The sequence below is a fragment of the Sciurus carolinensis genome, chromosome 13, assembly GCF_902686445.1.
Source record: "Sciurus carolinensis chromosome 13, mSciCar1.2, whole genome shotgun sequence".
In the NCBI taxonomy this organism is placed as follows: Eukaryota; Metazoa; Chordata; class Mammalia; order Rodentia; family Sciuridae; genus Sciurus; species Sciurus carolinensis.
In genome coordinates, this window is record NC_062225.1 from 76,304,709 (window position 1) to 76,321,700 (window position 16,992).

General features: G+C 52.1%; 1 protein-coding gene across 3 annotated transcripts in view; it reads right to left on the reverse strand.

The window, feature by feature from the left end:
• Nucleotides 1-16,992, reverse strand: part of Klhl29 (kelch like family member 29) — a 285,354-nt gene that overhangs the window by 162,842 nt on the left and 105,520 nt on the right. The window contains exon 1 of one of the 3 annotated variants that reach the window (XM_047523185.1): nt 3,172-3,197. The exons of 1 other annotated variant lie outside the window; for it this stretch is intronic. The gene's annotated coding sequence lies outside the window, so the exon portion shown is untranslated. Of the gene's footprint in view, nt 1-2,689; nt 2,785-3,171; nt 3,198-16,992 lie in introns of those variants that run through there. One more of the 3 variants, XM_047523184.1, reaches the window with a different exon arrangement.

Genomic DNA, 16,992 nt, shown 5'->3' on the forward strand with positions numbered 1-16,992 from the left:
AGAAGTTCTGTGTGGCTGATGTAGAGTCTGCAGGAGGCAGGAAGGAAGCGTGTTTGCTCTGGGTGAGGAGCATCCAAAGCCTTGGAGTCCAGTAAGGAGTCTGGTTTCAGAATGGGCTGGCAAAGGGCCAAGGCCCCATCCCTGCTCCCAGTCTCCAGCCTCCTCAGCAGGGAAGCAGGCATCATGCACGCCCGCAAATGCACTATCCCAGTGTGTGTGGTCACTGCCAATCTGACTAGCGAAGTCCTCGGCATAATATCCTTTGGGGACTCCCCAACCCCCAGAGCTGTGCTGGTGTTTAACACCTGGCTCTGGTGGCTTGAGTTGGGGGAGATAAAATCAAACAAAAATTACCCGGACCCCAACTGGCAACGCTCGTCACTCTCTGTTGTATAGATAGCTCCCACTGCGACCATTTCAAGATACCAACATAATGCCACCAAACGTGGAACTGGGAAGAGACATTAACAACAGGCTCCTGCTGCTGGCCAGGCCAGTTCCAGCCCCAGCTCAACTCACCTGAGTGATTCACTTGTGAACCGGGCAATGAAGATGCTGCTCTAAACATTTTGCTCCTGCTGTTCTATGATCAGGAGGACCCCAGGACATTCTGGTGGGCAGTGAACAGGGTGACCATGAGGTCACCACACTCCTCTGTCTCTGCTCTGGTCTTCAGACACCTCCCTGGGCATTCATGGCTTTTCACACCTGGTGCCACCCTGCACCCTCTGGGCTTACCTCCCATGTCCCTGCAGAGCCCTCTGCACCAGCCTCACGTCTCTTCCAGGTTCCTGGGCACAGTGTGGGCCATCCTTCTTTCAAGCCAAGTATGGACCCCTGCTGCCCTCCAGCAGCCCCTCTGCTGCCCTCCGGCAGTCCCTGACCACACCTGCGTGTCCCTCAAGGCTGCACTCTGTCCCTCCTCCTCCATGAATTCCCCCGGGCATGTCCAGTCCACCGTTCATCTGTTGGAAATGCACTCCAAAGTGCACAGGGGCATGCCCCAGACTCACTGCACATGCTGTTCACCTTCCTGGTGGAATGACAACTCCAGAACCTTCTACCCTCCCCATGGTGGGCTCACAATTCAAGATTCTTCTTGACTTGTCTTTACCTTCTGGCCTTTCCCTGCCTCTCAAGGAAGCAGAGGAGGGCAAGCTTTAGGTTCAACGTCTGTGCTTCCAAGGACAAAATGGTTCTGGGCCCAAGGATCTTGGAGACATCACTTTCCATGGCCAGGCCAGGCCAGAAGAATGGCCAAGTTACGCTGGGAGGGAGCTTTGTGCTGGCCCCAGACTGCAATCAGACTTTGGGGCACAGACCCTGGATCACTGTACTGAGCTCGACAGGTGGAAAAGGCAACTGGGCATCCTGTGCACCTGATAGCTTTCTAAAAATAGCTGGGGGGTGCTGGCTCTGCAGGATCTCTTTGGGTAGGGCAGGGGCTGCGGCTCATGGCTATTTACCCACTAAGTTTCAGAGAAGGGAGGTAAGTCCTGGTTATTTATCTTACCCTTCCTAGACAAGGCCAATGCTATGGACATGCAAGATCCAGACAGGGTCCAGTGATACCCCCTCAGCTCTGTCCCAAAGCCTGACTGGGAGGAACTGACCATTGACTGCTGGTCATGTGGGAGAGGAAGGAGTTGGGGCATGAGTAGATGCCAGCAGGCTCCGGGCACTGCTTCTTCTTGGCCAAGGGACCTGAGTACACAGACATTCTTCTCAGACCAAGGCTCTGACAGCATTGAACAGAAATGTCATGGTCTGCAGCCACGTGGTGTAGCAGAAAACAAGAGGAAAGGGAGCCTCTGGGCCAAGCCCCATGAGTTGCCTTTGCCCTCCTGCCCATGCAGCCTTGGGACAAGCAGTGGGCAATGGAACAAAGGGAAAGTTCTTCTCTTCCAGGCACAGGCCTGGCCTTAACCCGTGTCCTCAGAGCCCGAGTCGTCTTTGGATTTTTCCTCCCTCTGACATGTCTAGGCAGGAACACTTAGCTCCCAGCACCTTGAACTCATGCCTTTGGCCTCCCTTCCTGGCGCCAGCACCATGGCTCACCTGGGTTGCTCAGGTGGCTCAGAGAAATCGTTTAAAAATAAATCACATTAATCAAAAGCGATGGTATGTATTCTTATGAGCCAGAATGTCATCAAATTCTGGAGATCACTAAGTCGTCCAGCTGAGAACCAAAGTCTAAGAGAGTTTGATAAAAAGTTACAGAGAGCAAACTTAACTTTCAAGTAAGATCCCCAGCAGATGTAAGTGGCCTCCCTCCCCACTTAGAGCAAGACTCCCAGTTCTGCTGAGTAGGGAACTGGAAAGCCTTTGTTTCCCCGTAACATTTTCATACCCGATGCACTCCTCTTCCTGCGAAGTCCTTCAGAAACTTTTTGACTTTTAAACTCGGCTTTCTTATTGGAGACTTGGAAGGAACACACAGCATTGCTTGTCCTTAAAGGGCTGGCAAAGCCAGTGAAGAAACAGAACGCATGGAAGTGGGGAGGTCCCCGCTGCGTGCCGCCGGGTCCGGCCACCCGCCCCAGCCCCTCTCTGGGCTGAAGACCACAAACACCTGGTGCGCACATTCCTCCTTGGACTGTGCCGAGATCGTGTTGCTGAAATGTGATGCCCAGCTCCCTCCTGCCAGCCATGTGGCCACCCTGGCACCAGTGCACACACAGTCACCCACCCGTGAGCCGCGAACATCCGTCACCGTGACTTGCAGCTGCTTCTCCCCTCGGCACCTCTGGAGTCCAGGGCAGGTCGGCACAGCATCTCCGGGCCCGATGCCGCCGGGGCCTTCCTCGGCACTCGGAGCCAAGAGAGGCTGGCCCCGCGGGGGCCGCGCCCCTGCCATCTCTTCTGCCCTCCTTCCAGCTCTGGGTTTGGTGTGGCGGAAAGAGATGCAGAGCTGGGGACCTGGGGTAGGGCAGGCTCTGACACTCCCCAGCACAGCCGAGCATTCCACCTCTCCCAGAGCTTGGGCTTCCCTTCCCTGCCTCTCAGAGGTGTTGGGGAGAAAGAAGCCCTGGACGGGGAAGAGCTTTGGAAGGGTAAATCTCGTGAGTAACAAATCTGTTATTGTTACAGAGCCACGCCGAGGTGTCCGGGCAAGCTCCCGGAAGAGGCACCAGCCTGCTCCACAAACCTCTTTACAAGATAAGTACTTACTTCAAGGTTCCTGCTTCCTCGTTGGTAAATGGAATTGTAGAAGTGTGCCAGGTCCAAGCAGCACAAACAGCGAATAATCGCTTAGAAGAGAAGCCTGTTGAAATGAGACTTTGCTGGGGACAAGGTCGGCTGGCAGGCTTGGCCTATAAATCACTATGTCCTCCTCAGCGTATTGGCTCTTGCAAACAAACTCGGCTGGACTCTGACATTTCATAGATCCTATGACTGGGCCCTGCACACAGTAGGCTTTTGGTCATTGTTTGCTGGACTGAATAACAGCAAAGGCAGCTGAACAGGTGTCGGGGACAAAGTTTTGTCCCCTCAAATTGGAGATTCAATTTGTGAAGCCCAGGCAAGGAAGAAATCCAAACCAGACCAGGCTCCACTCTCCACAGGACAGCAGCTCATCCCTGCCAGCCTCAGCTGAAAGGGATTCTGGGGGAACCCACGGAGGTTAGAATTAACATATTTCCTGTATTATGTTATAGCAGTGATAAGCCTAAAATGTTAGGGTTTTCTTAACAAGACTCCAGCATTCTCTGGTTTTCCTTATCAGCACTGGCAAGAACCCCCAAGTTTAGCATTTATGTTCTTTGCTTTATAATGGAGGAAGGATCCTAGGAGGGCTGGAAAACTCTCTGTGGCAAATACCTGGGCTCTCGTTTTTGTTCTCCCCTCTGCCCTGGCCCACTGCATGCACCGTGTTGCCACCAACTGGCACCCAGGTGGCACACACTGGGAGCTGCAGATTTGCTGAACAAAGTGTAAACTGGTTCCAGTGGAAGTCACAAGGCCCTCCTACCTCCTCCAGGTCTGGGAAAACATGCGCCTCCCATCAAATGCCCAGGGCCACCTGCAGGCTCTCTAGACACAGCTCCAACATTCACTCAGGTGGACAGCTCCGTGGGACTGCAATTGGCATGGCAGAATTGAGTTCACAAAAGTCTACACGTTCACAAGGCCCTTGTCACCTCTGTGGGTGGCTGGGGAGAGTGCTGCGCGTCTGTCTGACGGTAGAGAGAACTATTCGATGGCAGATTTGGCCTCAAGATGGTAGATGACTTTACTTCATCTGAAGCATGTTGACACAGGACTTAGGAATAAAAGCTAGGTGTTTGGACCCAGGGCTTGGGTCCCATCCCTAGGGGCTGGACCTCAAGTTTCTAATCTGGTCCTCTAAGACCTTGGGCGCCTTCTGTGGGAAAAGAACTCCACCTTCTTGCCCTGCTGGATAGTGATCCAACTTTGCCTAAAGGGCTTTTTTTTTTTCCCCTGATTAGACTTCAGAAAAGGTAAAAGTTTTCCCAGAAATAATAGACATCCTAGGGCCAAGGGTGTAGCTCAGTGGTAGAGTGCTTGCCTAACTTGCCCAAGGCCCTGGGTTTGATCCCCAGTGCTGGAAAAAATAAACAACCATCCTTCCTTTGTTCCAAATATAACCAAAATAAACAAAGCCTTAGAACAAACCTGAAGGCACCACAGTGCAGAAGCTCAATGTTCGCAGAGGAGCCCCAGCCTTCTCCTTCATAGCCTATGAATGCTCCTTCGCACACAATTCTAACAAGTAGGTCCACGGTAGGGGTGTGTGTGTATGTGTGTGTGGTGGGGAGTGCTGTTGTTTCAGGAAAGTTTAATGGATGAGAATGAGGGGAGGCAGAAAGACTGAAAAGCAGGTGCATACCCTCAGCCAGCACCATGAGCATCGGTCCTGTCGTTCAGGGGCCAGTGGCCTAACTACCTGTATGGGACCTGAGTGCTGACACATTGCTGCATAACAAACACTACTCTTAAGGCTCAGGTCAGTTAAAAGCACAGGCTGTGGAACCCAACTGTGCCTTTTATCTTGGTTCTGACATTTATCATCTGCACGTCCTCAAACAATTTGCTTCAACTTTTTGGGTCTGTTCCTTTGCAAGAAATGGGGCTACAAGCGGTACCTACTGTCAGGTATGGGAAGGAGGTTGCCTGGAAGGTGCTTAGTGCCTGGGCCGTATGGAGGATATGCCCTTCCAGCCAACATGCTGTGGGAGAAGGGGGAGAGTAAGTGGCTCCCTCCAGAAAGATTTGTCCAATATGGTTAAAATAAAAGGAAGTTGGGGTTTAGTGGAATTAAAAGCAAAAGAGAGGAAGACCCAGAGGAGAAGCTGAAGGAGGTGAGTGTGTGGATGAGGAATGCAGGCAGGCACTGCCCACCATCTCTACATACACGTCCCAGGTGCCAGGCACTGGGAAGGGGTGTGGTATATTTTATCTAGTTTTGCCCTCCTGGCTTGGCTGCACTTATTATAAATTTCATTTGCAGAAGATAGCTCTTGCTTAGGAGCAAAGGCCCTCTTCCAAGCTGACACAGCTCATAAGTGTTATTCAGACATAGAATTATCTGCTCCAAAGCTTGCTTTTTTTTTCCAGGTAGGATGCAAGAGGAGCAGCCTGCCTGTGCAGGCTTGGAGCTTACACCTGCCCAGCTGGCCCTGATACCAGCAGATGGGCCTAAGGGCAGGCCACACCTGCAGCTTCAGTGCACCAGAGAGCAGGCCTGGACCCTGAGATCCTTTTGGGAAGGGGTATCCATTCTACCAGAGGTTTGTGACATGTCTAATAGAAAAGAAAAGGTACCTGGAGACTCCCAGTGCATGAACCTCTGTGTGGGAGCCCTCTGTCCCTCCTCATGCAGGTAGGGCCGGCCATCAGGGCTTGGGCTCAGAGCTTGCTCCAGGGGTCCTTCACGTTTGCCAAAGGGAGCCCCCCTGCATCAATCCCATCTCACCCCACTTCCTGCACACATCTCACCCCAGGTTTGTTGCTCTACATGCTAGGCAGAAGAGGGACAGAAGCACACAGGACATTTCACCATCAACTCTCCTACATCTAACCATTAGGGTTGTGTCTGAGCTAGGGTAGCTGAAGAAAAATATCTACAAAGATGGAAAAACCAGAGCGAGGGAGACAGTCCTTTGTAAAATGTGGGCAGCAATCAGAATTTGTATACAGAGAAAAGTGACAATTGTTGAAACCCTACATGCATCCTGAACTCTGGTTTATGATAATGTAACATTTCCGGCAATAATGTTCAGAAGGAAAAAGAGATGAAAATGAATTGAACTTTATTTGAGGATCTCAGCACTATGACTAGGGTTCCTTTTGCTAAAACACAGAAATATCTATAATGAGGATTTGTGTTGTTCTAAAGAAATGTTTGAAAAAATGACCTTAAACTTGAATGTGCTATGATACAGCATCCCCCCCCCCCCCCCCGCCAAAGTATTGGGGATGTAAGTGGTCCACAAATTGAAAAGGATTGTTTGATTCATCACCAGCACCTACCCTTTGCAGTGAGTTCTGGTGGTGCCGTGGTCTCAGGCACAGGAGAAGCATCAGGGCAGTGGCCTGACCTTGGCTTCCAGTCAGGGGTGGGAGATTCTAGGTGTCTACTCCTGGATTCTGGCACCAGCAAGCATGGTGTGTTCTGTTCTCACTCTTCCCTTGCGCCCACCCTGAAGGCACTGCTTTTGATTTCAGTAGTCAAGGAATCCAGAAAGCCAGATGGAAGGGCCCCCTCGGGCCCCTCTACCTGCAGACCTCCACTGCCCGGGTCAGGCAACTGAGGTATTTGCCCCAAATCCCGCAAAACTACAGATGCCAAACCTGACAGAAAGAACACAGCGTACATCTCACCAGCACCCCACTTCCAGGGGAACTTGGCATCGCCTGGGCTGCAGTTTGTTTAGCAAGGGCTTTACCATGCCCAGACTGGTCACTGGCCCCTCCTGTGAGACAGAGAGGTCTTCTGCCCCACCCTGCTGTGCCTGCACCTGCTTACCGCTTCTTTCATGGGTGGATGACACCCCAGAGAGGTTTATGCTGACAACCCTCTGCTGAAAGCCCCCAGGTGGAGCATCGACAGATTCTGGGCTAGGGTCAGGTTCTGTTGTGGACAGGCCTGGGCTGGGAGGGGCAGCCACATCTGCCTGGGGACTGTGGTGCACTGGCCAGCAGGGAGTTATCAGATCCTAGAGATGGTGGCACTCTGGGACTGAGCGAGCAGGTGAGAATGCTTAGGAGGAGGAGTGGACGCAGTGGGGTGGGAGCTGTGGCCAGGGGCCCTGCAGAGGCCTCCAAGGGGAGCTGGAGCCGGCTGCAAGTGTTCTGGGAGGGGGCCTAGCAAGTGGGTGGGCCCTGGCCTGAGGGCAGAGGAGGAGCAGGCCACATGGTCAGGGTCAGTATTCCCAGGGAGGCCCAGGCATGCTCGGCGACTACAGCTCCTGCCGCTGCCTCTGGATACAGGCTCTCGGGAGCCCTAGAACAGTGCTGAGCTGGAAGGTGCACCTCGGGCCACAGTCTGTGCAGGATCCCAATGATGAGCAGTCTCCACATGGAACAGTAGCCCTCCCAAGGCCCACAGGCCAGGTCCTTTTTCTGGCCTGGGGACTGCCTGGGGCAAGTCACTACTGCAAAGAAAGTGTTCCTCCAAGAGCTCAAAGGACACAGAACACTGGCGGTTTTCGATGCCGGTTAGGGTATCCAGAGTCACTTTCTTGGGGATGGTCACCTGATTCATATTACGGGGACAGGAGAAGGGAGGGAACTGTGGGGTAGGTTAGAGATAGGAGTGACTATGGAGGGTAGGGTATGACTGTGACCCAAGGCCATGGACATGATGGGTGGGCCCAGTGAGGGCTTCTGTCTAGCACAGACAGCTCTTCATGGGTGGCTGAGAAGTGTCCCAGGTCTTGGTGCAGGCTAGAGGGTGCCCAGGTGCACCCCAGGAGGGACAGCACTGGGGACTGGGCTGGGGGAGAGCCCACACCAGCATGGAGGATGCACTGAGCCTCCCTGGAAGAGATGGCAGGGCCTGGGCATGTCTTGGTAGGATTTCTGGGTTGTCTTTCCAGACTAAGGAAATGGCAGAAACACAGACCAGATTGGGAGTCCTGGGCTCAGCCAAAAGACAGGCCTGAGCGTTGGGTCCTCCACCTCCTTACAGCTGTGCTCCCTAATTTCTTTGGCCCAGATGCTGATCTTCCCCAGAGGACCACTGTGCTCTGTCATCAGTCTGCCAGGTGGGCTCAGCTCTCATGCCTTTACTCCAAGTAAAAAAACATAAAAAAAAAAAGAATGTTGTACAACTCAAGGTCAAGGTAATGTGAGAAAAGGGTTAGAGGTCACCTCTCATATCTCCTCCACTCTGGATCCTCACAGTGGGGCTGAGGAAGGAATTTTCTGGTTTCAGACCAGAGCCTGCACCAGCTGAATGCTCCTGAAAGTCATGGATGTGCTGGCAAACAGGGCCCCCAGCCCAGAACTGTTCTCCCAGAGTAATAATTACAATAGCATTTGTAATTCCTACTCCTATGCTGTCCTTTAGTGGTCATTTATTATGAGCCATGCACTATCTCATTTAATTCCCACAATAACCCTGTGGATTACGAATTCCTGTTGTCTGCATTTTATAGATGAGTAAAAATGATCTATCTGTGTAGTCCCTGATGGAGTCAAGATAGAAACCTACACAGTCTGAGGGAGACGAAATTACTACCCTCACTCTCATATCTCGGTGACCTCACAAGGCTCGGTGCCTGGAAAGCCAAGGTCCCTCCAGAGGACGAAGACACCACACTCGTGTGCTCTTCCAATGGTGGAGTGGGAGCTGGTGCGTAAACTCAGGCCTAGGAACCAGGGCACACTGGTGGTCACGTGGTGTGGGCTCTGATGACACACGGGGACCCAGACATGGAATCCCGTTAGGAGCAAAGTGGAAAGCCCAAGACAGTCCTGTGTCTGCTCTGCTGAAGAGAAGGGAAGAGATTTTGGAAAGGCTGATGATTTCTAATTTCATATTAACTAGGTTCCTTTAAATTTTTTTCTGTCACATTGCTTATGTGTCTAAGTTTCAAGAAAAAAGAAGCCAGTAGATGGGAGGCCCCCAGGCTGGAGGACAGCGACTGAGCAAGGATACGACTCTGCCGTTCACTTTGACAGTGGTCGGAGCAGCACACGTGTTCTGCACGAGTCCTCTCTCTGGACTTTGCAGCCTCCGTGCTGTGAAGCAGCTGACAGAAGCCAGCTCCATACTTTCTGTGCTACAGCTCGGCAGCCAGGCTTCTGCTCCTGGTATGCTGGTCACCAGCCCAACAAAGCCCATTCTGCCTCTTGTTCCCTGGAGCCCGCTGTCTACTGGCCTTCGATCCTCCTGAGTGGACCCTGCACATGAGACTTGGTTCTGTGCCCAGGGTCTGCATGGGGGCCCTCTACCCTGACCCACCCCCTACCAGACTGGGAGGGCTTGGCGAGCTGGACTGTGTCCACTAAATCTTCCTCAGCCTTCCCAGTGACTAGAGCAGCCTAAACCTGAGCCCTAGAGGATCTGCTGATGGGCCAACCAGCCTAAGGGTCCGGGCCCTTGCTCATGAACAGTTGAATTCCAAAAAGTTTGCCAGGCAGCTGGCTGTCTGAGAAGGTACTTTCCTACAGACACAAAGCTGTCCCTAGTCCTGGGGCACCCAGCCAGACCATGGCAGCCAACACAGTCAAAATCTAGCTTGCTGAACTGGGGCACAAAAACCCCATTTTTTGTCCCCTGAGGTTCTGCAGTGTGGGTGTTGGCGGTGAGCTTGACCTGTGTGTATGTGTGCGTGTGTGTGTGAAACAGAGGAGGGGGACTTGTTAAAACAGATCTGGAAAACCTGACACTAGGCCCTGAGCAGTGGTTCCATAGGGCAGACCAACCCCGCCCAGTGGGTGCCAGGTAGGTGCACCTGGAGCAGACGTGAGGGTCTCCTGGAAGTGGAGCTGGGCAGGGGGATCTAATGCCACACCTAGGGTCCAGTCCAGGAGCCTCAGAAAACCCTTCTAAGCACTACAGGACATAGTGGATGCTGTTTCATCCACTTGGTGTCAAATTAATGCCAGGGTCTGGGTGATCGGACTAGAACCTGCGGCTTCCGAATCATGAATGATCCATTCATCTCTTTAATGAAGCATGCTTGACTAGTCCCAGGCCCCACGGGACAACTATCCATCAGCGTGTCAGTGCAGCTCCTCCTGGGTTCACTCAGGGAGCCTCCACTGAGGAGCGTGTGCTCTGGGCTCAGACACTGTGGAAGGCTGCAACCCCTGGCTGAGTCTTTGTTCTGAGCGAGGGCTCAGGTCCTCCGGGAGACATGATGGCTGGGGATGCACCGATGGGCTGTGCGGGACACCAACTCCTATGGTGTGCATCTGTTGGGAAGCCATCTTTGAACTTGCTTTAAGCGAACACACAATTGCGTACAATTTGGTGCTGAAATAAACGCTCTGATCCTCTGATCCTGGTGCTATTTGAGCAGCAGTGTCAGTTCCAGTTGGGGCCTCATTCATGGACAGTCTTCTACAGGCCGGGCGTTGTGCCGGGTGCTGGGGCTGTTAAGACAGACTACACAGTATTCCTGCCTTGAGGGGGAGATATTTCAAGTTCGTTCTAATTGTGATGAGTTATTACAGAGAAACTCAGGGGCTGCAGGGGGAGAGACAAGGCCCCCCAAGGCCTGTAGGCACAATCAGAATCGGCTTCCTGGAGGTAGATGGTGACTAATCAAGTCCAAAGAGGGGAAGCCAGGTGAAGAAGGGGTAAGGATGTCAGAGGGAAAGAACACGTCTTTTGTGATAGAAAACAGGTAGTAATGGTGCGCTCAGGAACGGTGAAGGACTTGGGGCAAATAAAGCAAAACAGGCAGAGGGTGAGTGGAAGAGGTGGAGGGCAGGCAGAGACCAAGGCATGGGAATGACACTTGCAGGGGGCGCCCAGGCAATTTCCAGGGAAAACCATCAACCCAAACACCAGCTCCTCGAGTGCCCGGGGCAAGGGTGGTGGTGGCAGGTGTTGATGGGCAGTTCAGAAAGGGCCTACTGAGACCCAGTAAGGATCCTCCCTGGGGCCAGGATGGTAGGAATGGGGAAGAGGGACGACTTAGAGAAATATCCAGGAGGCGAAGGGCTGGCACTGAGTGATTCTCAAGTTCATTCATTCAACAAATAGTTCTGAGCGCCTCTGTGTGTGGGGCTAGTGCTGGAGTCAGGGGAAAGAAACCTGTCCAGGGGGAACCATGAGTTTTAGGGACTTGAGTTTTGAGCTTGAGGGACTGGGGGCTGCTGTAGAACTTCTGTGGAGATTGAGAATACCAGAGGAGGAAATTCAGGGACGTCTTTGATGGCAGGGCAGGAACTTGGAGGATCGGCAGGTTCTGTCCAGGTGAGATGGACAGGGATGAGCATTCCGAGTTGGGGAGCCCTGAAGCAAAGCAGCGAGGACCGATGGAGCACGGTCAATGTCAGAGACCCCAGATCTCTTCTTAGAGTCCAAGGCTGAGTTATGAGAATGACAGAGCACCGTGCCCCAGTCACTGCCCCGCTTCACAACAGCACCTCAAAGAAACCCAGAGACATCACCAATGTACTAACTGACGATGTGCTGAGACCCAGGCTGCAGGGTCGAATAGCTTCTTCCCAAAGAATCCTTCCATCAGCTGTCCTTGCCCCTCTGCTGTCAGCCCTTACCCACGAAGCCCATTGGGTACTTGTCAGAATGGGCTAGAATGAGGGAAGACACTTGCAGGGGCGTCCAAGGCAATTTCCAGGGAAAACCATCAGCCCAGCTGGGCTGATGGCTGCCTGCCCAACCTGCACTTGGCTCCCTGAGGCCATTTAAGGGCTCTCTGATGGAGCACGGTGACTCCAAGTCTGCCTCCTGTTTGTCCTGCCCTGCCCAGCTCTCTGAAGGTGCCGGGAGGGTTCCAAGAACAGGCAATGTGGAAAGCCTGATGCCCCGCTCCTCAGGAAAAACAGGCAACTGCATTTCATGCTCCTTGGCTCCCCAGTCCCACTCCCTGGCAGCATAATTACAGATGCCTCCCTCCTTACAAACCCTTCCTACGCGCTGCATAAAGGAATACAATTTCTGGCTGTCCAAATTACAAGAGACCATAATGCACAAAAGCAATAAACACAGGTTCTAACAGCAATCAGATACCACTTATCGTAAACAATGGTTTTTGTGATTTATTGCGTTTGAAGCAGGTTCAGCATTACTCCTTAGAAGATTTGGTTATTCTTGTTTTCAAGCAGAGTTGCCGGCAGCTAGCTGACGTCAGACAAAATTGCCCAAGTGCAGCAGATTTTAAAAATAGGGCCAAATGTGGTGTTAAAATAATAATAATAGAAAATTGGGTGGCTGTAGACTACAAGCGAAAGTCTACACATGGGGCCTTCTGGGATTTGCAGCTTCCCCTGACAAAATAAACCCAGGTATCCTCGGTGGGTCCTGCACCCGGCTCCTGCTCGCTTCCTAAGGCCCATTGCTTCCTGTTCCTCCCTCTGTCCTCCTGTCCCCCGAGTGACGTGGGAGGGAGGAGGAGACTAGTAACCAAAGTGGGCAGAGCGATAGTCTGCCTTAACACAATAAGCTGTTCAACGTGCCCACTCAGGCCTCAGTCAGCTCCGGGAGTCAGATGTGGGGAGTGCAGAAAAGTCAGTTCGCACAGTGCGTTTGAGCCCAGAGGTCTGCAGGGATCATTCAAAATGAAACCTGCCTGGTTCTGGCACAGTGGTCCCTTCTCTCCTGCACCCTGTCCACTGTGTGGTGCACAGAGGCCTGGAAGCCAGGTACTGACTTAGATGGCCAGGATGATTCCCAGATGAGAGCAGGAGTTTCCCAGCTGGGTTCAGAGAAATCCTAGGATTCCATGTGGGGCCCTGAAAGGGCCACCTCTGCCTCAACTGGGGAGCCCTGCTTTTGTTCAACTCTTGCTGGCAGGTTTCTATCTGATTGTTTAGGAAAAAGAAATTGGATTAAAGAGCTAATCCTCAAATAGAACTCGGCAAGTTCTGCCTCTGACCTTTCCCCCCTCCCTGATTCAACATGCACCATGATTTTAACAGGCTTAAGGCTGAGTCCACTCCAACACGGTGCGAGACCGCTGAGAAGAGATGTGCTCTCAGGAGGTGTCACCCACCTCTTACGCCCGTCAGGGTTAACTGACGTGGACCCCATCACTCTGGCCATACTCCCTGGCCCTAGGTCATGTGCCTCCAGGGACTTGGTTTAAGGGAAGTTGTGGCAGAGTAGAGAGTGTGCTTAGGGATGTCTCCTCACAGGAAGCAAAGCCCCCGCTGTGCGGACAGAAAAGCACAGCACGTCACCGTTGTCACCAGAGCAGAGCAGGCTGTTAGTTCCTGGAATCTCCGGGGGCTGGAAGAGACACCCTTTAACTAACACGCAACCCCTCTGGATTGAGAGGAGCACGCAGAGCCCTGCGCCGGGGGATGTATCATCTCAGTCTGGAGGCAAAGCTCTCTGCTCGTGGCTTGGAGCAGAAAGCAGAGAGCTCACTGAGCTATATAGATTGCGATAAGGAAAATGGATTTGTTAGTGACTACTCAGTCCTCAGAGAGCAGCCATGATATCTTGATTGAAGTAAATGTGCAGAACATCACTCATCCAGGTGGAAAAAATATATATTGATCGCTAACATTTATTGCATATTCCAGGCACTATGCTAAACTCCTTTCATAATTAATCTATTTAATCCCCCACAACGCTGTGTGATTGCTATTCTTATGATCCTTCTTTGTAAGATGGGGAAACTGAGGCACAGAGAAGGCAGCTCGTTTGCCCAGGTCAGCCAGCTCGTAAGTGGAAATCAGCTCCAGATCCACAGGACGCACCCCGGCTTCTGCCATTTCCAGGCACGCTCTTTTCCACCGTGAGCCCTGACATATTTCTTTCTGTGCGGTCTGTCATGTCTGTGTGGCCGGGATCAATAGGTGTATAGGAAGATGGGCAGGATAATGCCACTTAAAACAACAGCGTCAACACTCACCTGTGGAGTCAGAAGTCACTAGCGGTGCTCACGGCCCGGTCTTCCCACCCCCTCCCTCCTCCTTGAGAGCCTGCTCAGCCACCGACCCACAGACCTTCCAAAATCTTCAAGCCGCAGGCCTTTGTGGAGTGTCGAGGTGTCAGGCACGGGTATCACATCCCCAGACAGCAAACAGGCATTTCAGAAAACACAGAACGTGTTGTTTTTTGATACAGACAAAAGCGATACACGGCTCAAAGACACTCTCAGGACTAAGGTAGGTTTTTACACAGGTGCCCACATCTTCCGGCATCTTGCCTTTATGTGTTTGTAACCCTCGGCCTGGATGCTTTCCGTGTAGAGAAGATGCGTGAACATCGCCCTCGGGGACTGTCTCCCTACCTCTCCCCACGGTGGTAACCTCCTTCCACCTCCCACTAAGTCTCTGCCATCCAACTGGTTGGGCACTTGATCACACTGCGCCTGAGGTTTTCTCTACTTGTTTCATGTGGCTTGCTTCCTCAACCTCAGGGCCCTGGAATGTGGGGCTGTGTTGGTCTCTACTTCCATACACAGCAGAGCCTGCTTGGCACCAGAATCTCCTGGAGAGCTCACACAGTTCATTTAAATGACGAATCCTGGGCCCTACTTCTAAAGGTTTTAATTTGGTAGTTTAGGAATTCACATATTTTATCAAATGCTTTAGAAGCTTCTGAGGCCAGCAGTCTGACAGCCCTGGGAAGGAACCAACCCTGCTGCCCTCTTGATCTTGGACACGCTAACCCCAGCATTGTAAGAACATACACTTGTGCTGTTCAGGACCCCGGCCGTGCTACTTAGTCGGGCAGCCTTACCAAGCTAACACAGCATCCACAGCTGTTATCTTGCAAATATGTGTTTACCCAAACCCATCTTTGCCAAACTGGTTAACTGCCCTGAATTCTTCACTGGGGTGGTGATTGCTGTCTGCCCCGCAGTCTGCCAGACCTGACCCGGCAGCCTTGTGCTGGGTGGAAGAAGGCGTCTCTCACCAGCCCTGCACCTGCCCCACCCTGGGCTTTGGCCACCACATCTCCCGGAGGGTGGAGCCACCCTCCTTCTGGAGCTTGATCCCCGTGTCACTGTTGCCTGCTGCTCACTAAGCTCTGTGCTCTGTGCCCAATGCCACCCAACTCACACCAGCTCCTTTGGGATGGTGTGACTGCCGTACCCGTTCACTGTGACAGCTGTCACTCCCGACCATGACTGGGTTGGCCCCACATAGCAGGTCATCTATGGATCAGAAGCTCACAGCTGGGGCCAGCCAAGGAGGGGCTCCTGGACACCAGCCCCCAAACCTCTGGGTACCAAACAGGGGGACAGCTCAGCATCAACCACAGCAACCAGTGGTCACGGTCATGATTCTTAGTCAAGACTCCCCGATCTTCGGGACAGTGCTGGTGCTTCTCAATTGCCCCCCACCCCCCGCCACCCACAAACAAGTAGGAGATGCTTTTCTGAAGTCAAGATTTAAATCCACTCTCCTGTCACAGAGCGTGGCCTCCTCTGCATAAAAGGTCTTTAGGATGCTCTCAGCTCCACCTTCTTCTCATTTCCTTCTCTCCTTGATCCTGTTTTCTCCCAGGGGTATGGGTGACTGTGCAGCCAGTGTGATTAACTCCACCGGGACTATAATCTCAGGAAGGAGCAGAATGGAAATCATTTTTGGAATATAAATCAAATAGGATTTCAGTTGAAGTTATTTAAAAGAAATTAATTGACTTGTACTCGCCACAATACACTGATAAGAGTTCATTGCCAAGTCCGTCAGGAGTAATGAAAAAACAGTTAATAAAATTCAGCCATCAAAAGCAGCGTGCAGGGCTCTCTGGAGACGCCCCACAGCCCCTGGGTCACCGGGGGCGGAGCACGCTGGCTTGCAGGGGCCACGCTCAGGCTTTGCTGTATTTTTCTCTTGTGTGGGATTACTAGAGTTTTAATACTATAAGATTCTTAGGGCTGAGACTTTTTCCCAAGCTGCTTTGTATTTCTGTATAGCACTGTGCACATATTAAATCACAACCGAAGGAAGGATGTTGGCTAGATAAGAATGTTTTTGCATTCAGTAGTTCATTTTCTTTTTCATTTGAAAGGCCTTCTAAAGAGATATTTCTCCTCCCCCTTATTGACTGTAATGACCTTAAGGAGGAGGGAGTGGCAATATTTAATTAAAGACATCATCGGTTCCTTCCCCCACAAATCTGTGGATCGGAATAAGTTATGAACTTAAAAAAAAAAACAAAGAACAAAACCAAAACGCACGCACGCGTGCACACACACACACACACACACACACAAACACACACACACACACATACACACACACACACACACACACACACACACACACACACAAAGGTGGGGGAAGGGCAAAGTCAAGGTAGACTCTGGACTCAGCCGCCAGCCCCATCGCGCCCCCCGCCACATCAGCACATTGCAGCCTACGTGGGTGCGATCTGCCATTCTCATAACAGACAGGAGTCCTTGCAACGGCAGCCAGAAATTACCCATGTCCCCAGGACTCCGCCAGCTCCTGTCCCCCTGGACCCAGAGCAGCTGCTTCCTGCCCTTGCCCTTTCCTCGGCTGGAGAATCAGAAGCACCCATTATCATACATTCCAGGCCTGAAGGAGCTGACAGGCCCTTTATTTATACAGCAGAAACCATATGCCAACCACCATTCCAGGCAAGTCCAGAACAGTAATTCCTTTAATTCTCATGGTGGAGGGGCGGAGGTTAACTTTTCATCACCTGGATCTAACAGATGAGAGAACAGAGGCACAGAGTGTTTAAGTAACTTGACCAAAGTCACACCCGGAGGGGCAGAGCCGAGCCTGGAACCAGCAGTCTAGCTCAGCGCTCTGTCTTTGGCACCACGGGGAAGGGGCCTATTGCTGCACTAAGCTATGCTTTATGTTAAATGTCCTTGCGAAAAGTGACAGTTGCTGGGA